The sequence below is a fragment of the Littorina saxatilis genome, unplaced genomic scaffold, assembly GCF_037325665.1.
Source record: "Littorina saxatilis isolate snail1 unplaced genomic scaffold, US_GU_Lsax_2.0 scaffold_1239, whole genome shotgun sequence".
Classification (NCBI taxonomy): Eukaryota; Metazoa; Mollusca; class Gastropoda; order Littorinimorpha; family Littorinidae; genus Littorina; species Littorina saxatilis.
In genome coordinates this window covers 14145-34887 of record NW_027129630.1, presented here as the reverse complement: position 1 = coordinate 34887, position 20743 = coordinate 14145, and the positions used below count along the sequence as shown (strand labels likewise).

General features: G+C 41.1%; 2 long non-coding RNA genes across 2 annotated transcripts; one reads left to right on the top strand and one right to left on the bottom strand.

The window, feature by feature from the left end:
• Positions 1-104: 104 nt before the first annotated feature.
• LOC138957867 (uncharacterized) lies at positions 105-12546 on the top strand. The gene is made up of 4 exons (XR_011453210.1): positions 105-670; positions 2429-2565; positions 4580-4690; positions 8669-12546. It is a non-coding gene; the product is annotated as an uncharacterized lncRNA (long non-coding RNA).
• Positions 12547-17074: 4528 nt separating this feature from the next.
• LOC138957866 (uncharacterized) lies at positions 17075-18487 on the bottom strand. The gene is made up of 2 exons (XR_011453209.1): positions 18163-18487; positions 17075-17673 (listed from the first exon to the last, which is right to left on the bottom strand). It is a non-coding gene; the product is annotated as an uncharacterized lncRNA (long non-coding RNA).
• Between the last annotated feature and the right edge of the window lie 2256 nt (positions 18488-20743).

Here is a 20743-nt window from a genome sequence, read left to right as displayed (position 1 = left end):
ATATTTTACAGGTAAAAAAAAAAAATCATTTCATTTCAACGTTGTTTGGAATGCAGCTGTGCTGAATCTTACTGTATATATATATATATATATATATATATATATATATATATATATATATACTTTTAAAATGTCTTGGATCTGGGGACATCTGTAAGTGTGAGAGCGTGGATCTGGGAACATTCTGTGGTTATGGGAACATTAGCATGTTCTCATATCCAAGGTAACCTCAAAATGTAATTTTCGTGTTCAGCTTGACCATTGAGGGGTTTTAACTCGTGTTCCCAAAAGCATTTGAGTTCTGACTTGGTTGTCCCCCTTCCCTTGCTACAGATCTCTGCATCGTCAAACAATCTCTTCTGAGCTTTTAGCATTCTTGTGCTTACGACACTAAAAAAAAAAAAAAAATTATCTCTCTCTCTCTTTTTTTTTTTAACATTGCTGTGTAAAATAAAACTGTAAAATAACTATTTTACAGGTTTATTTCACAAGTTTATCTTATATTTTCTGAACATTTGGAAATAATTGCTTTACCTCAGTGAAATATTTATTATTGTTTAGAGCGTAAGCGATAAGCGATCCGGGCCTTTTCAAGAAATCTGAACAATGAACATGGTCGCTGCATGGGATTTTTTTCCCTTTCGTACAATCAGGCACACCACTCGTACAGGTAAGCCTTAGATTTTATGTAGCGCACTTTATAAGAACAGTGTTATATCTATTTATTTGAGTTAGGCATTGAAGATTTGAGAGGGCTTCTTCGCATCGAAGGAGTCTCTTCTGAGTGGGAATTCCGCTGTGAATTGATAGTTCTGGTCAATGGCTGTCTAATCGGCCCTCGAAGGCAATCACTGAAGTGAAGTGCACCGGGAGTGACTATTGCAACGACTGTCGTGTCCAGCGTTGTGTTTGTCAATGAGGTTCTTGAAAGCATTTGTACTGGGAGCCCGTTTAATGTTAGTTGTTAGTTTGTTCCAGTCATTTGTAACTCTATAGCTGAAAGCAAATTTTCTTGTATTGTTATTATCATGTCTTTCTTTTTGTATTTTGTCAGTACTGTTACGTGTTACAACAATGTTAGTCTGCGGTGATTTAAAAAAGAAATCTTTGTTAGTGTCATCAATGTCGTTAAATATTATATACGCTTGTATTAGGTCCCCTCTCTTTCTTCTTGCCTTTAGTGTAGGCAAAGTCAAGTATCTTAGTCTCTCTTCATATGTGTAGTCTTTTATTTCGTAAATCAGTTTAGTAGCTCTTCTTTGGACTCTTGCGATTGATGTTGATTGGCGTACTAGTCTCGGAAACCAGGCAGGATTGCCGTATTCTAGATGAGGTCGTACTAGTGTACACTCCACTCTCTGTTCCAGGAGGCTGTTCTCTGAAAATCCACCAGTACCTAGGAATGGCAGTGACACTGTACTCTAGGACCAACACAGCTAGTGTTTCAAATGTTACCTTTTTGTTTCAGGAGTCCTTGAATATTCTAGTCATTTTTCCCCATTTATTTTAAGTTCATATCATATTTGACAAATAGGTGGCGTGATCTAACCATGTTTACCTGGTTGATTCTGACGGTTGGCAGTTTAAGTTTCTGGCAATTGCCAAAGTTGAACGTTTATTGTCATTAAATGGCAAAATTAATTTGAAGTCACGTTATAACTTATTGTGGAAAATCAGCTCCCTCTCTCTCTCTTTCCCCTCCCACACTCACACACAAACACACACACATGCGTGTGTGCTGACACAAATTTGTGATTTACTTTAAAATTAACAAGGGTGCCGCGGTCAATTGTAGACGGTAAGACCTATTACTTTTTTAAAGCCAGGACATTTGGACCTATTGATTTCTTACGGTCAGGTCCAAATGACCTATTGTCCTCTAACGCTGGCAGCAACACTGATGTAGATGAAATATTCATGAGGACGTCCCTCTGCAATATTATCCCAGCTATCTAAATAGACTGGAAGAACAAAAAGTGATTGCATGGAGACCTGATCAGAAATAGAGGGTTATAACTGACATTTATCTGCAATTAAATTGCTTTAAACTGACGGTTGCCAAATTGGGTTGTGAGTGAAGCGTAGCTCTGGCTTGTCACTCACTTCCACTACACATAAATGCGCGCAAGGATTTAGTTCTTCAAACATTTCTGCTTTCTGTAGCTATGCAGGGTTTGTGGATGTGGAACGTGGGAATATTACAGTTTGGAAGGTGAGGATTCTGATAGACTCGATGCAAATTGTCCGAACTATAGCTATGGCGTGCCCCTTTAATAGCTCATAATGATTAGCCAAATATGGAAAGGCAAAACTAGATTCAAGTAGCTGAAAATTGAAACACGAATGGCGGCTTGATTGAAACTTTACGAAATGGAAATCCTGTGTTTTCCAACACATGAATGTACAAATCAGTGTTTTGGGTCTACAGAACACGACAAATCCCGTCCAAGTCCACTTCAACACAACTTCACAAGCCCATGTCTTCAGAACTTCGCAATTCCATGTGTATACGAGACCACGAAAGTCACACATTGGCTGGATTCATGTCCTGACGACATATCTGTGGTAAGTTTAAAGGCTGTCTCCATGGTAAAAAAAAATACTGAAATAACCATTTGTTTCTCTTTCTTCTTTCAATTTAATGACTTATGCGCTAGAGTTCGTATTCAATATGTTCCAGTGAAGATAATGACTCACTTTTCTAACCCGTATTCTCAAAAGCTCGGGAGAAAACGAAAGAAAATAATGTCCCTCTCCGGAAGTGACGTGTGGCTGGTGGCTTGATTCGGCCTTCCGCCATTTTGACAGAGATGGGAGAGTGAACCACAGCTTCGCGTAACAATCTGAACACGCATGCCGCATCAAGTTGTCAATAGACAACCACTGATGTTGATAAAGTAAGAGATCTGTCTTACATAATTGAGTTTCGGCGCTGTTTGGTTGCAAAGAAATGTGCGCAGTCTATATCACAAGTAGGTTTGGAAAGTGCATTTTCCGATGATATCGACGCAGCTAAGTATCAGGATCAGGAATATTGCGTCGCGGAACCTTTCAGATTATGACGCAATGTTGGCAAGAGAGCGCCTCGCCTAGCCCTACTTAAAACGATTTAAAACCTATCATTTTGGAATTTGTTCTCTTCCATAAAAAGTCTGAAGTCCATTGCTACTAAATTAAATAGCCTCTGGACTTATTTGAAAAATACACCCTTTCCTAATAGTTTTCTTAGTGCTGGCAATCAATAGTACTAGTAATGAGAGGGATGCACGACTCGTACCCTTTGATGACAGTGAGGGGCGACATTTGTATTGTTGTAGGCTATAATACAAATGTCGCCCCTCACTGTCATTAGGGCTAAATGTCACTTTTGTTAACTCCTTCATGATACGAACCCACCTTACTGTCACGGGACGCAGGGGTGGCCACATTTTTGTCAATTCAGCTTTCCCCGGGTATGTAACATGTCATTTTTAACTTACCCGCACAAAAATCAGGTTACCCACAATCTGAATGCAAAAACTCGTCCCCACCCCTACACACAGTCATGGAGTTGCGCTCACGCACACTCCACTGTCGAAATCTAACCAAGGAAATTCGTCCTTCCATTCTGGCAAAAACCTTCTGACACGTTTTGATCTGTCGCAGTGTCGATTCTAGACCGCGCATTCCCGCAAATATGAAAGAAATCCCGCAAAAATAAAATTTGGATGCGCGCCTTTTCACGCAAAGAAATACCAATTCCCGCATTTTCAAACATCTTGTGCATGCGCGATATAATAAATATAATTTCGTCAAACAGCCCAGCGTTGCAGATCGTAAGCGCTTGCAATCTTTTTGAGACAAGTGAGGCCCTGACAAGGATGTTTACATTTACCTATGTTTTCAAAAGTTACATTTTCCCTAAACATCCTTATCAGGGCCTCACTTGTCTCAAAAAGATTCACTTTTTCTCCCACAAGTCTTTGCTTCCCTTTGTGGTCACTTCCTGTTTTACATTCAAAATGGCCACCACGATAAGTGAAAGCGTGGATTTTTTCAAGAATGGAGACCCATGTGCAAATCAGCTTGACGACAAGTTGCCAAGTGAGGCAAAACATCCAAATAAATGGTCTTGGAAGTGGATGAAGGAGTTAGATTCTCAAAAAAGATAATGGAGTTTATGATTAAGAAGTTTCTGTTGTGCATGCAACGATGAAATTACATACACCTGACTTCACTCTTCAGGCAAGAAAGCCATCAGGAACCATACGTTGGTTCTCTCTCTCTCTCTCTCTCTCTCTCTCTCTCTCTCTCTCTCTCTCTCTCTCTCTTCTCTCTCTCTCTCTCTCTCTCTCTGAAGTCTCTCTCTCTCTCTTTGAAGTCTCTCTCTCTCTCTCTCTCTCTCTCTCTCTCTCTCTCTCTCTCTCTCTCTCTCTCTCTCTCTCTTTGAAGTCGTGGGGGCAATGACGGCCTCCGGGATGCCACAGATTCCATCCTCCCCCAGCCTAGAGACTGGGACTTTTTGTTCTTATTTACGATAGAGTGACATAAATCAATAATTAGCAAAGATTCTATAATTTTAAACTAATCTTTGTTTCAGTTGGTCATGGTGATTTGGGCAATGACAACACCGGCATCGTGGGTGATTTGGGCAGCGATGACCCCTCCGTCAAGGATTGCGACGTGACGAGCACACATGCAGAACCGCTTGGTATGTTTATACCGCCACCATCATAAGTGACGGTTTCTGAGACTTCCACTACTCGTGCAGAACTTCTGATTGGAGAAACTCGAGGTCAAAGCTTGTTCCCAAATGTTCTTATTATTATTTCACATTGCTCAACATCCAGTTAGCAACACAGGCTAGATGTTAAGCAACGTGAAATAATAATAACACATTTTGGGACAAACTTTGACCTGTAGTTTCTCCAATCAGAAGCTTCTGCACGAGTAATGGAAGTCGCAGAAACCGCCACAATATTATTTAAATTTTATTTATATATAGATGCTACATGTCGGGTTCATCTACGGGGCTAGTGACAGACCGCCAATGATGTTTTTTGTTGTTTTTTAGTTGGCAGCATGGGGATATCTTGAGAAGGCTCTCCGTAGTCGGCTAGACGTTAAGCAATGCTAATAATAATAATAATAGCACTTGAGCAAAGAGCTAAAACATTTCGAGGTACGGTAGAGTGTTTGACATAAATAATAATAATAATACGAATATTTATAACGCGCACATATCTCCCCAACAGGCGACTCAAGGCGCACATACACTCATTCACACACACGGAGACTTAAAGTCACCAACACACACACACCAGCAACCATTAAAATATGTACAGTTATTCAAGGTGGGATGGACAATGATAATGGACAACAGGAGGGGGGGAACATGTACACAGGGAGATAGTGATCAAGGGGGAGGTCGAAGAGAAGGTAGAGCAGTATAGGTATTTGGGGGTGATTATAGACAATAAGTTGACATGGAAACCAAACTCTGATGCCCTTGTGAAGAAACTCCACTCTCGCCTGTACTTTTTGAGAAAACTCAGGTCTTTTAACATCTGCAGACAAGAAATCCTTCAGATGTTTTACACTTCAACGTGCAATAGTGTGTTGTACTTTGGCTCCGTGTGTTGGGGTGGCAACATCAACAAGCAAGACAGGGATAGATTAGATAAATTCATCAGGAAAGCAAGTGGGGTGGTTGGGAGGAAGCAGGACAATTTCACATCAACACATGAACGACGACTGACTGACAAGGTACAGAAGATTTTGGCTGACGACTCGCACCCACTCAGACCGGAATTTGACAGTAGACGGACAGACAGGAGCAACAAATTCAGACAACCAACCGCAAGATCCACACGCTACAGAAATTCGTTCATTCCATCTGCAATTCACATCTTCAATTCTCAGGTGGGGCGGTAGATGCTGGTGTTGTCGCTCTGATGCACGGGGTCAGTGTTCTGTATTGTTTCAGTATTGTTGATTTTGTTTTGCATGATTATATACTCTTATTCTACTCTCTTAGACAATATGTGATAACCGGCAAGGTGCTGACTTTCTTTTGTGCATTGTTGATGGTGAATGCATGTTAATTTATTTTTAATATACTTTCTTATGTGATAACCAATGTGCTATATTTTCTCAGGACAATGAACAAATGTTTATTTTGAATGTTTTATGTATGTTATTATTACGGACACAAACGCTCAGCAATGTAATTTCTCTTTTAGAGATTAATAAAGTTATTGTATTGTATTGTATTGTATTGGGGTGGGCAGTGTAGAATGCATGGATTATGTGGAAAAAAGGAATGTCTTGAGTGCAGATTTGAATGATTCGAGGGACTGTTGTTGACGGAGGGGGAGAGGTAGTGTGTTCCATTGGCTAGGTGCTTGGAAAGAAAATGAGCGTTGACCTGCTGTTTTGAGTTTGGTGTGGGGGATGTTGAGCTTGAGGGAGCCGGCAGATGATCTGAGTGCTCGTGAAGGGACATAGAGAGAGAGAGAGTCGGAGAGATAGGCAGGGGCGAGACCATGGAGGCTTTTGTATGTGATACGAGCAGGAACGGGCAACCAGTGGAGCTGATTTAGGAGGGGGGTGATATGATCTCCCTTTTTCTTTCGTAAGGCAAGACGGGCAGAGCTATTTTGAATGCGTTGGAGACGAGAGATAGAAGAAGAGGGAAGACCCGCCAAGAGAGAGTTACAATAGTCAAGACGTGAGAGAATGGTGGACGTGACCAGTTTGGCGGTAGCATCTGTGGTGAGGTACTTGCGGATAGTGGCGATGCGGCGGAGTTGGAAGTAGCAGGTGCGAGAGACAGAAGAGATGTGTTGTTTCATGGAAAGGGTGTTGTCTAGAGTGACTCCGAGGTTTTTGACAGCAGAAGACAGAGGGACAGAAGAGTCAGAGAGTTGATGAGAGTCGGAAGTGGCTTTGGAGAGTTTGGATGTAGTGCCTATTAGGATAGCTTCAGTTTTGTTGCTATTGAGCTGAAGTTTGATTTCTGTCATCCAATTCTGCACGTCAGTGATAGTGTCAGAGATAGAGGAAAGAAGAGATTCAGACTGGTCAGGGGAAGAGCTGTTGTGAAGTTGAGAGTCGTCGGCAAAAGAGTGGTGGAGAACGTTGTGTCGGTCAAGGATGTGGTCAAGAGGTTGAGTGTAGAGAGTAATTAGTACAGGCCCAAGGACTGAGCCCTGAGGGACTCCGCACTCAAGCCTGATGGGGTCAGAGTTCAGTTTGTCAATCGAAACAGTCTGGTAGCGGTCGGTGAAATAAGAAGAGAACCAAGAAAGAGCTGTGCTATGGATACCAAAGGTGTGCTGAAGGCGTTGAAGGAGGATGTTGTGGTCGACTGTGTCAAAGGCCGCTGATAGATCAAGTAGAGCGACGGCAGAGATTTCAGCTTGGTCAGTGGCAAGGAGGAGATCAGTAGTGATTTTGAGAAGGGCAGTTTCGGTGGAGTGGTGAGGACGATAGGCAGATTGAAGCGGAGAGAGAAGATTGTTGCAAAGAAGGTGAGAGTTGAGTTGTTTTAGGACGACTCTTTCAAGGAGTTTGGAGATGAAGGAAAGGTTTGAGACAGGGCGGTAGTTGCTGAGAGTGTTTGGGTCGAGCGATGGTTTCTTCAGTAGATGTTTGACAATAGCAGTCTTAAAGGAGTTGGGGACAGTGCCTGTTTGCAGAGAAGTGTTGATGATTTTGAGAATAGAAGGGAGGAGTTCAGGAAGACAGTCAGAGTAGAGTTGTGTGGGAAGAGGGTCAAGGTCACAGGTTTTCAAGGTCATTTCTTTGAGGACTTTCTCCAGGTCAGTGAGAGTGAGAGGCTGAAAGTGTGTGAAGGGAGTGCCTGTAAATGCAGGAGGAGTTTCAGAGTTTTGGTGTGGGATTTTGTCTAGTTTGTCACGGATGGTTTGGATCTTGTTATGGAAGTAATCAGAGAAAGCTTGCGACAGTTTGGAGGGGTCGATGTTGTTGGGCAAGGGAGAAGCAGAAGAGCAGCCAAGAAGGTCATTCACTGTGGAGAAGAGTGTTTTGGCAGAGGTTGTTTCACAGATTTTGGTGCTGTAGTGCGATTGTTTGGCGTCTGCGATGAGTGTCTGAGCATGTTCCATTTGCTTGTTGTAAATCTGTCTGTCAACTACCAGCTTTGAGGTTCGCAACTTCCTCTCTGCTCGGCGACGCAACTGTTTTGTATACTTAACTTCAGCTGTGATCGAGGGTGCAGAAGGCCAATCTACGATGAGTTTGGTTTTTGCGGGTGCATGTTCGTCAAGAAGTGTGCTGAGAGTGGAGTCGTAATGACGTACAGGGTCTGAGGATACCGGAGGATCAAGCAGTCGGCGGGCTGCTTCTGCGCGAAATGTGTCAGTGTTAACTTCTTTGAGGTTACGGCGGACTACGCGCTTTTTCTGTTTGGATGGTTTGGCCATCTTAAGAGAGAACAAAACTGCAGAATGATCGGATCTGAGGTAGTCATTCAGCAGGATGTCGTACACCAGGTCAGTGGACTCGTGGGTGACAATCCAGTCAATGATGTGTGTTTTGCGTGTGGGAGCGTCTACATGCTGTTTGAGGTCGTGACAGTCAAGAAGGTCCATCGTCTGTCTTGTGTCGGTGTTATAAATCAACAATAAGCAAAGATTCTATAATTTTAAACTAATCTTTGTTTCAGTGGGTCATGGTGATTTGGGCAATGACAACACCGGCATCGTGGGTGATTTGGGCAATGACGACACTGGCATCGTGGGTGATTTGGGCAATGAAGACACTGGCATCGTGGGTGATTTGGGCAATGACGACACTGGCATCGTGGGTGATTTGGGCAATGACGACACCGGCATCGTGGGTGATTTGGGCAATTCGTGGCTGATTTGGGCAATGACGACACCGGCATCGTGGCTGATTTGGGCAATGACGACACCGGCATCGTGGGTGATTTGGGCAATGACAACACCGGCATCGTGGGTGATTTGGGGAGCGATGACTCCTCCGTCAAGGATTGCGACTACACATGTCGCACACATGCAGAACCGCTTGGTATGTTTATACCGCCACCATCATATGTGACGGTTTCTGCGACTTCCATTACTCGTGCAGAATCTTCTGATTGGAGAAATTCGAGTTCAAAGTTTGTTTAAAAAAAATGTTATTTTACATTGCTCAACGTCAAGTTAGCAACATTTTGGTACATACTTTGACCTCTAGTTTCTCCAATCAGACGCTTCTGCGCGAGTAATGGAAGTCGCAGAAACCGCCACAATATTATTTCAATTTTATTTATATATAGATGCTACATGTCGGGTTCTAGTGGACATACTCTTATAATATCTAAATACTTTTGCTACTACTAATAACATGCATTGTTTATTACCTAATTAAAGGCTCCCGCAGTGGGGCACTGCGGTTAAGAAATTAAAGGCCCCTCCTGTTTTTGGAACCGCAGGAGCTTTCTAGTTTGCTGTTAGGTAGATTTTTGGTTCCTCTTTCCTGTCATGCTCTCTTTTTCTTCATGAATTCTTTTCTTTTTTTCTGCCTTCTTGCTCATTCACCTGTATTTTTTCCAAAAATCTCTTCTCTTGCCGCTTGTCTCGCGATTCATGTATAGTTTAATCTGTTAGTGTTCTGATGTAAGTCCAGCAGTAGATAGGTTAAGCCTATTTTAACATACTGGAAACTGGTAATCTTCCAGTAGGTATTAATTTAGTTTTACTAAAGCCTGCTGGGACACAAGTAATAGGTTAGTGCATTTGTAAACAGGAATCGCTTGACAAGTGGCCCCCTTCATCCCCCCCTTCCTCGTCCTGATATGGCTCTGCGTAGTCGGCTGGACGTTAAGCAAAAAATAAACAAACAAAAAAAAATAATTAAAGGCAGAGGTCGACAAAGCTCATGAAGACAAGCGTAAATTCAAGCTGGTCTCATGCTGAAATACAAACTTTAATAAATGGTTTTGGGCATCTCCTTCAAAAAGGCATGTATCCGTCAGGGAAGATAATTCAAGCCGCAATTAACCAAAATACTTGTCTCAACAATAGAACATGTATGAATGTGCGAGCAAAGCTTCAGCACTAAATGAAGACACGGTTTTAAGATGGACTAGCTGAAGTTGTGGGCAAAGACAGCATGTTGTTGCTTTTTGGCGAAAGCTTACTGAAGAAATATGGACCAGCTAGAAAAAATGACATAGCACAGAGATTGAGACAACTTGCTGGTCTGTTGGTGCAATATGTAGAGCAAACCTATTCATTACATCTTACCATATAACAGTGGCACAGGCACGGTTGGCCTAGTGGTAAGGCGTCCGCCCCGTGATCGGGAGGTCGTGGGTTCGAACCCCGGCCAGGTCATACCTAAGACTTTAAAATTGGCAATCTAGTGGCTGCTCCGCCTGGCGTCAGGCATTATGGGGTTAGTGCTAGGACTGGTTGGTCCGGTGTCAGAAGAATGTGACTGGGTGAGACATGAAGCCTGTGCTGCGACTTCTGTCTTGTGTGCTGCGACTTCTGTCTTGTGTGTGGCGCACGTTATATGTCAAACCAGCACCGCCCTGATATGGCCCTTCGTGGTCGGCTGGGTGTTAAGCAAAAAAAACCCACAATATAACAGGGGCTCATTTTGAAATTGAGGTTGTCAAGAGGAATGTAATCGGACATTTTTCAAACTAATCGCACCATCGATGCAAACTGCATGCACTCGCACAAATAAATGAAATCTACACACAGCAACACCGACAGCTTTAAATGATTTTAATGTCATTAAAACGGTTTAAACCCAAATAAAATTGAATGAAATCTCACAGATAAATTTACAATGACTATCTGTCTTGCTTGAAGAAAAGAAAAAAACGAAAAGGGAGTGGAACACGGCAACACACATTCTGAGTCACTCCAGGAGCTTCAACAGAAACACAGGTGACGATCGCGGAATGTTGATGTTGAGAACGTCTGACGCATGCAGTATGCGTGCGGTAGCTATTTTCCGCGAAACCCTGCGGAACCCCGGGGGTACCCCGCGAAACCCCGCTTCGGCTTCCGTAATAAGAAAACATTTTGTACCGGTGTCTTAGAGTTTAATAGCTGACAAGGAAATTGAGTAACAAAATAGCGATAAGTCCGACCCCGAAATGAGACCCTGATGTAATACTATTATTTGCTGGGCTATACAAGTTATGTAGGTATGCATGCATGACCCTGGGTCTTGCTGTATGACTGGGAATTGCAGATATGTTCTTCAAAAGATTATGCCGTGTCTGAAGCATCAATATAAACGCTTATAGCTCACAGCTGAAAAGAACACTTCCTTACTAGTACGAAACCAAATGACAAACTATCAATTTGAATACAACACAGCTTCATAAGAACTGCTCAAACAAGGACCAATAAAAGAGAAAACTGAAGACCGTGGCCTAAATCTTACAAGTTTGAAGTTAAAACAAGTTTTGCAAACAATACATGTGAAAGAATGTTGTTATGCCTGAATATTAAAAAAAATTAGTTAGTGTTCCCAGAAACTTGAAATTTGGCATTGTTGTTTATATGTCGACCTAGTACCCAAATATATATAGACATTCTGGAAAACGTTATTTGTTTAGGAATATGGGGAACGTGGATATGGGGACCTTATTAATATTATGTTTTCACATATATATTTAAATCCTAAACAAATAACGTTTTCCAGAATGTATATATATTTGGGTACTAGGTCGACATATAAACCACAGTGCGAAATTTCAACTTTCTGGATGTTCTATGTACCATTGTTAAATATCTAGTTATAAGTTCTTTTTGACTCACATGCGTAGCAAAAGTGAGTCTATGTACTCACCCGAGTCGTCCGTCCGTCCGTCCGTCCGTCCGGACGTCCGTCCGTCCGGACGTCCGTCCGGAAAACTTTAACGTTGGATATTTCTTGGACACTATTCAGTCTATCAGTACCAAATTTGGCAAGATGGTGTATGATGACAAGGCCCCAAAAAACATACATAGCATCTTGACCTTGCTTCAAGGTCAAGGTCGCAGGGGCCATAAATGTTGCCTTAAAACCAGCTATTTTTCACATTTTTCCCATTTTCTCTGAAGTTTTTGAGATTGAATACCTCACCTATATATGATATATAGGGCAAAGTAAGCCCCATCTTTTGATACCAGTTTGGTTTACCTTGCTTCAAGGTCAAGGTCACAGGAGCTCTTCAAAGTTGGATTGTATACATATTTTGAAGTGACCTTGACCCTGAACTATGGAAGATAACTGTTTCAAACTTAAAAATTATGTGGGGCACATGTTATGCTTTCATCATGAGACACATTTGGTCACATATGATCAAGGTCAAGGTCACTTTGACCCTTATGAAATGTGACCAAAATAAGGTAGTGAACCACTAAAAGTGACCATATCTCATGGTAGAAAGAGCCAATAAGCACCATTGTACTTCCTATGTCTTGAATTAACAGCTTTGTGTTGCATGACCTTGACCCAAGGTCAAGGTCACATGTATTTTGGTAGGAAAAATGTGTAAAGCATGTGAGTCGTATGGGCTTTGCCCTTCTTGTTCAGTTATACTTTTAAAACGACAAGACATGAACATGTATGTCCTTTTTTTAAATTTTTTTTTTTATTGTTGTTATGTTTGTTTGTTTGTGTGTGTGTTGATCGATTTAATTTTTTTTTAAAGTTAGTGTTCCCAGAAACTTGTATTATATATATAATAAAAGTTTCTGGGAACACTAACTAATTTTTTTAATATTCAGGCATAACAACATTCTGTCACATGTATTGCTTGCAAAACTTGTTTTAACTTCAAACTTGTAAGATTAAGGCCACGGTCTTCAGTTTTCTCTTTTATTGGTCCTTGTTTGAGCAGTTCTTATGAAGCTAACTCTGACACCAGCCGGTTATTTGGGAACTCGTTTTCAACTGCTTGCAGAAAGTTGAAATTTGTCATTGTGGTTTATATGTCGACTTAGTACCCAAATATAAAAAGACATTCTGGAAAATGTTATTTGTAGGATTTAAATATATATATATATGAAAACATAATAAGGTCCCCATATCCACGTTCCCAAAAAGCTTGTCTGAATATAATAATATATATAATAAATGTTTCTGGGAACACTAACTTTTTTTTTAATATTCAGGCATAACAACATTCTTTCACATGTTTTGTTTGCAAAACTTGTTTTAACTTCAAACCTGTAAGATTAAGGCCACGGTCTTCAGTTTTCTCTTTTATTGGTCCTTGTTTGAGCAGTTCTTATGAAGCTGTTTTGTATTCAAATTGATAGTTTGTCATTTGGTTTCGTACTAGTAAGGAAGTGTTCTTTTCAGCTGTGAGCTATAAGCGTTTATATTGATGCTTCAGACACGGCATAATCTTTTGAAGAACATATCTGCAATTCCCAGTCATACAGCAAGACAAAAATTGGCTCTTTGCAGTCTGCTGGGCTATACGCGATATGTTATGTATGTATGCATGGCCCTGGGTCTTGCTGTACGACCCTGGGTCTTGCTGTACGACCCTGGGTCTTGCTGTACGACCCTGGGTCTTGCTGTACGGCCCTGGGTCTTGCTGTATGACCCTGGGTCTTGCTGTACGGCCCTGGGTCTTGCTGTACGACCCTGGGTCTTGCTGTACGGCCCTGGGTCTTGCTGTACGGCCCTGGGTCTTGCTGTACGACCCTGGGTCTTGCTGTACGACCCTGGATCTTGCTGTACGACCCTGGGTCTTGCTGTATGACCATGGGTTTTCATGTCACGTACGACATACAAATCACGATGTTCAAAGTTTTGACGAATTGAGTGTGACTACGATTCGTAAAACTTGAAATAGGAAGGTGTTATTGCTGTGTTTGATTGGTCGATCTTTGTTTAATGACAAAACAATTGATAATGCCAAGATTTTTAATGTGTACATAGTTCCTTTTCAGCTTGTGATTTATAACTCATTGTGACAAGTTAAAGTTTGTGTAAGCCCTTAATAGACTCTTTGCAGTCCGCTGGGCTATACGCATTATGTATGTATGCATGACTCTGGGGATTGCTGTATGACCCTGGATCTTGCTGTATGACCCTCAATCTTGCTGTATGACCCTCGGTCTTGCTGTATGACCCTCGGTCTTGATCAACAATGATCTGCATTTTTACTCAATATTTTCCATGAAGTACTGGGATCCTTGTATTTCTATCTACTCTGCTTTAATCTTGCTAAGACAATTATGTTGAGACGTCATAAATCAGTACTGGTATATTCTCGGAATTGCGGTCTGGTACCCTGTGATATCGGTTTGAAAACTAGGGAAGGAGGCGATGTGAAGTGCCTTTAGTCGCTGCTGTCACAGTGGGGAGATTGCTAATCGGAGAAATGATTGCATGCAGAAAACGTGGTGATTATGATCCCACGTGACATTTTTACCGCCTTTCATTGTGTAAAAATAGCTTAAACGACAAAACAATTAATAATGCCAAGATTTTTAATGTGTACATAGTTCCTTTTCAACTTGTGATTTATAACTTGTTGTGACAAGTTAAAGTTTGTGTGGGCCCTTAATAGGCTCTTTGCGGTCTGCTGTAGGACCCTGTGTCTTGCTGTATGACCCTGTGTCTTGCTGTAGGACCCTGTGTCTTTCTGTAGGACCCTGTGTCTTGCTGTATGACCCTGTGTCTTGCTGTATGACCCTGTGTCTTGCTGTATGACACTGTGTCTTGCTGTATGACCCTGTGTTTTGCTGTAGGACCCTGTGTCTTGCTGTAGGACCCTGTGTCTTGCTGTAGGACCCTGTGTCTTGCTGTACGACCCTGTGTCTTGCTGTAGGACCCTGGGTCTTGCTGTAGGACCCTGTGTCTTGCTGTATGACCCTGGGTCTTGCTGTATGACCCTGGGTCTTGCTGTACGACCCTGGGTCTTGCTGTACGACCCTGGGTCTTGCTGTACGACCCTGGATCTTGCTGTATGACCCTCGGTCTTGCTGTACGACCCTGTGTCTTGCTGTATGACCCTGGGTCTTGCTGTACGACCCTGGGTCTTGCTGTACGACCCTGGGTCTTGCTGTACGACCCTGGGTTTTGCTGTATGATCCTGGGTCTTGCTGTATGACCCTGGGTCTTGCTGTATGATCCTGGGTCTTGCTGTATGACCCTGGATCTTGCTGTATGACCCTGGATCTTGCTTATGACCTTCGGTCTTGCTGTATGACCCTCGGTCTTGCTGTATGACCCTAGGTCTTGATGAACAAGGATCTGCATTTTTACTTAATATTTTCCACGAAGTACTGGGATCCTTGTATTTCTATCTACTCTGCTTTAATCTTGCTAAGACAATTATGTTGAGACGTCATAAATCAGTACTGGTATATTCTCGGAATTGCGGTCTGGTACCCTGTGATGTTGGTTTGAAAACTAGGGAAGGAGGCGATGTGAAGTGCCTTTAGTCCAGGGTTCGTACAGAGTCCTTGAACCCTGGAAAACTCCTTGAAAATTGGAAAACCTTTTCCAGGCCTTGAAAAGTGCTTGAAAATAGAGTTTTGTTAAATAGTCATTGAAAAGTACTTGATTTTTCCAAATTGTTGTCTATACATTTCGTCAGCAGCTTGTCTTATTTAAAAAAAAAATGCAACCCCCTTTTTTTTCGTCAAATACAGTACACATTTTGGGAGAATAAAAGATCGAGTGAAAACGAAAGCAGATGAACTATTACTAGTCACCCGTAGTTGCTTCCCTTCCCGGAAGTTGACAAGGGAAACAACTACGGAATGACTAATAGAAATTCACCAAAAACTTGATGACTTGAAAAACTGAAGGTAAGGTTGGTGCTTTGCATTAATTTGGGGAAAATCATGTCCTTGAAAAGCATTTATTTGGTCCTGGAAATGTCCTTGAAAACTCCTTGAATTGTATCAGCTCTGCCCTGCAGGAACCCTGTTAGTCGCTGGTGTCACAGTGGGAAGATTGCTAATCGGAGAAATGATTGCATGCAGAAAACGTGGTGATTATGATCCCACGTGACATTTTTACCGCCTTTTGCTGTGTAAAAAATAGCTTAAATGACATGTCTTAAAGCTCTGCTTAAACTCGTAGTAAACCTCGGTGTTTACGCAGGTTCCTAGCTAATCGTGTATAAACTTGTCTTGCAAAGAAGCAGAGTAGATAGAGATACAAGGATCACAGTTCTTCGTGGACATTATTTTATCCTCTTTTCTTTTTAAAACCTGGTTTTTACAAACAGGGGAAAGTACCTCATCGTTTCCAGAGCCTCACAATTATATGTCCTTGTAAACATGGTTTATCAGAAGGACTGGTGACATACCTTCATTGGTAATTTTTAGGTTTTTTTAGTTGGCAGCGTGGGGCGTTTTGAGACGGCTCGGTGTAGTCAGCTGGACGTTAAGCAATGTTTAATAATATATAATATGTTGCAAATCGTCACGCTAATGGGATAATTGCCTAACTCACTTTTGCAAGTTTTGAGAAAAAGCGATTTGTTCAGCAGCCTCTGCATTGAAGTTTGGGTTCTGTACTTCAGTAGAATGAACTTTAATCCAAATTTCTATTGATCTTGTTTACCATGGGATGCACATGCATAGACAGAAAAGCATGGGTATGCTGTTAAGATAACTGACTTATGAGTTAGGCAATTTTGCTGACATGGCATCAGCAACCGTTTCTCTTTGCAATTTCTTTTCGGAATTTTTACAGATGATTGACACAATTGTTGGCGTTATTATGGAACCGTTGTCTCAAAACTATCTAACTCTGAGTTAGGCAATTATCCTATTAGCGTAATGAAATGTATCATCAGATTTGATTTTGATTATTTTTTTTCCATTGAAATGCTTTTTTGATTTTGAATTTTGTTCCCAGGGTCCGCCCTGGGAGGTGGGGGGGGGGGATCTCTTATTTTGGGTTCTTAGTCACCTCATGCGCCACAATGGGATAAGAACATATATTTAGGTGAGCCTTTATTGTCATTTTTAGTCACCCACCCAAAGGAAAGGGGGGTGACTGTTACTTTTGTCAGCGTCCCTGCCTGTGTCTATCCGTCTACACATACGGTTGGGTGATTTTAGGACCCGTGGTCCTTTTCTTGTTTATTTCTTTTTTTCTGCCTCCCCATTGTTCAGTCACCTGTTTCACTTTTACCATGGACTTTGATTCATGGTGTTTAAGAAATAACGATTTTCGATGTCAAAATAAAAGCTGAGTTGTGATTAATGTTTATTTCAGGTAAGAATTAACTTGGTGCGTAATTACACAACACGAAAAAAGATAAATGCAAGTACACAATTGGAAATATATTTAGTTTGATAATCTAATTCAATGAAAAGCCTGATTTCTGTACTTTTTTTTCTTGTTCTTGTTTTCTCTACTTGAGCACGTTTTTTTTTCTTTGAGAAGTATGTGTCCTCCGACTACGCATGGCTGTCTGTGTTAAAAGTATGTGTCCTTCGACGACGGTCGGCGAAGAATGTTTTTAGCGACTGTCGGCGAAGGTTAATCATGCTTAGTGACATCATATTTCTTCAAAATCATGTTTTTTGGGTGCGATTATTTTTTTTTTTTTGCAAACATATTACAAGTTAATAATTTTCGGTTCAATGACTATGCATAAGACTGTATTATCTTTAATGTTCTTTTTAGTTATCAGTAGATTTAAATGACTGTATTTTATTTTCGGTAACAATCCACCTTTTTGCATCCCGCAGTGGGGCACTGCGGTTATGAAATTAAAGGCCCCTCCTGTTTTTGGAACCACAGGAGCTTTCTAGTTTGCTGTTAATTAGATTTTTGGTTCCTCTTTCCTGTCATGCTCTCTTTTTCTTCATGAATTCTTTTCTTTTTTCTGCCTTCTTGCTCATTCACCTGTATTTTTTCCAAAAATCTCTTCTCTTGCCGCTTGTCTCGCGATTCATGTATAGTTTAATCTGTTAGTGTTCTGATGTAAGTCCAGCAGTAGATAGGTTAAGCCTATTTTAACATACTGGAAACTGGTAATCTTCCAGTAGGTATTAATTTAGTTTTACTAAAGCCTGCTGGGACACAAGTAATGGGTTAGTGCATTTGTAAACAGGAATCGCTTGACAAGTGGCCCCCTTTATCCCCCCCTTCCTCGTCCTGATATGGCTCTGCGTAGTCGGCTGGACGTTAAGCAACAAATAAACAAACAAACAAACAAACCTTTTTGCAAGACGAGGTATGTCTTTTTCTTTAAAACAATAGTTGCTTATGTTATTGTTTGTGTTGTTGATGCTGGACTAATAAACAACAGTATCTGTTTAAAACCTTCATGAACAGTGTGTATTGTGTAAACAGGGAGTGACTGCAAGCGAGTATTGTGCTCTCTCTCTCTCTCTCTCTCTCTCTCTCTCTCGCTCTCGCTCTCGCTCTCTGTGTGTGTGTGTGTGCTATTTTTTTCCGCAAATATGTTCTCTCTCTCTCTCTCTCTCTCTCTCTCTCTCTCTCTCTCTCTCTCTCTCTCTCTCTCTCTCTCTCTCTCTCTCTCTCTCTCTCTCTCTCTCCCGCTCTCTCGCTCTGTGTGTGTGTGTGTGTGCTATTTTTTTCCGCAAATATGTTCTTCAAAAGATTATGCAGTGTCTGAAGCATCAATATAAACTTTATAAGCTCACAGCTGAAAAGAACACTTCCTTACTAGTACGAAACCAAATGACAAACTATCAATCAATCAATCAATCAATAGAATTTATTTCCAAAATGCAAAAGCACATGATTTTGTTTTAAATGTTGCAGTAAATCATATATCCACGTCCACACTCACATTCACACCCAAATTGTCACAGCATAAGAAACATGGTTAAATACTATTTGCACAACCGACTATCAATTTGAATACAACACAGCTTCATAAGAACTGCTCAAACAAGGACCAATAAAAGAGAAAACTGAAGACTGTGGCCTTAATCTTACAAGTTTGAAGTTAAAAAAAGTTTTGCAAACAATACATGTGAAAGAATGCTGTTATGCCTGAATATTAAAAAAAAAGTTAGTGTTCCCAGAAACTTTTATTATATATATTATATATTCAGACAAGGTTTTTGGGAACGTGGATATGGGGACCTTATTATGTTTTCATATATATATTTAAATCCTACAAATAACATTTTCCAGAATGTATTTTTGACTCACATGCGAAGCAAAAGTGAGTCTATGTACTCACCCGAGTCGTCCGTCCGTCCGTCCCCCCCCCGTCCGTCCGGAAAACTTTAACGTTGGATATTTCTTGGACACTATTCAGTCTATCAGTACCAAATTTGGCAAGATGGTGTATGATGACAAGGCCCCAAAAAACATACATAGCATCTTGACCTTGCGTCAAGGTCGCAGGGGCCATAAATGTTGTCTAAAAAACAGCTATTTTTCCCATTTTTCCCATTTTCTCTGAAGTTTTTGAGATTGAATACCTCACCTATATATGATATATAGGGCAAAGTAAGCCCCATCTTTTGATACCAGTTTGGTTTACCTTGCTTCAAGGTCAAGGTCACAGGAGCTCTTCAAAGTTGGATTGTATACATATTTTGAAGTGACCTTGACCCTGAACTATGGAAGATAACTGTTTCAAACTTAAAAATTATGTGGGGCACATGTTATGCTTTCATCATGAGACACATTTGGTCACATATGATCAAGGTCAAGGTCACTTTGACCCTTATGAAATGTGACCAAAATAAGGTAGTGAACCACTAAAAGTGACAATATCTCATGGTAGAAAGAGCCAATTAGCACCATTGTACTTCCTATGTCTTGAATTAACAGCTTTGTGTTGCATGACCTTGGATGACCTTGACCTTCACATGTATTTTGGTAGGAAAAATGCAGTTCTTATAGTGTATGATGTCATTGCTAGGTTTAGTTATTTGACCTTGACCCTGAAGGTCAAGCTCATGTAAAGGTCAAGGTCAAGCATGTGAGTCGTATGGGCTTTGCCCTTCTTGTTATATTTGGGTACTAAGTCGACATATAAACCACAATGCCAAATTTCAACTTTCTGCAAGCAGTTGAAAACGAGTTCCCAAATAACCGGCTGGTGTCGAGTTAGCTTCATAAGAACTGCTCAAACAAGGACCAATAAAAGAGAAAACTGAAGACCGTGGCCTTAATCTTACAAGTTTGAAGTTAAAACAAGTTTTGCAAACAATACATGTGAAAGAATGTTGTTTCACCTGAATATTAAAAAAAAAAGTTAGTGTTCCCAGAAACTTTTATTATATATAGTATATATTCAGACAAGCTTTTTGGGAACGTGGATATGGGGACCTTCTTATGTTTTCATATACCTAATAATAACATTTTCCAGAATGTCTTTTTATATTTGGGTACTAAGTCGACATATAAACCACAATGCCAAATTTCAACTTGCTGCAAGCAGTTGAAAACAAGTTCCCAAATAACCAGCTGGTGTCAGAGTCCCCATATCCAATGTATTATGTCTATATATATAGAGAGAGAGAGAGAGAGAGAGAGAGAGAGAGAGAGAGAGAGAGAGAGAGAGAGGGGATAGAGAGTGAGAGAGAGACACGGAGAGAGAGAGAGAGAGAGAGAGAGAGAGAGAGAGAGAGAGAGAGAGAGAGAGAGAGAGAGAGAGGCACACACACACACCACACACACACACACACCAAAACTTGCACAGACAGAGAAGACAACAACTCTGAACATAGACATACGAATCCCGGCACCACGCAGCAGAACCTGCAAAACGCGGCACTCACTCGTTTTTGGGGCCTTTGGGCATCTGGAGGTG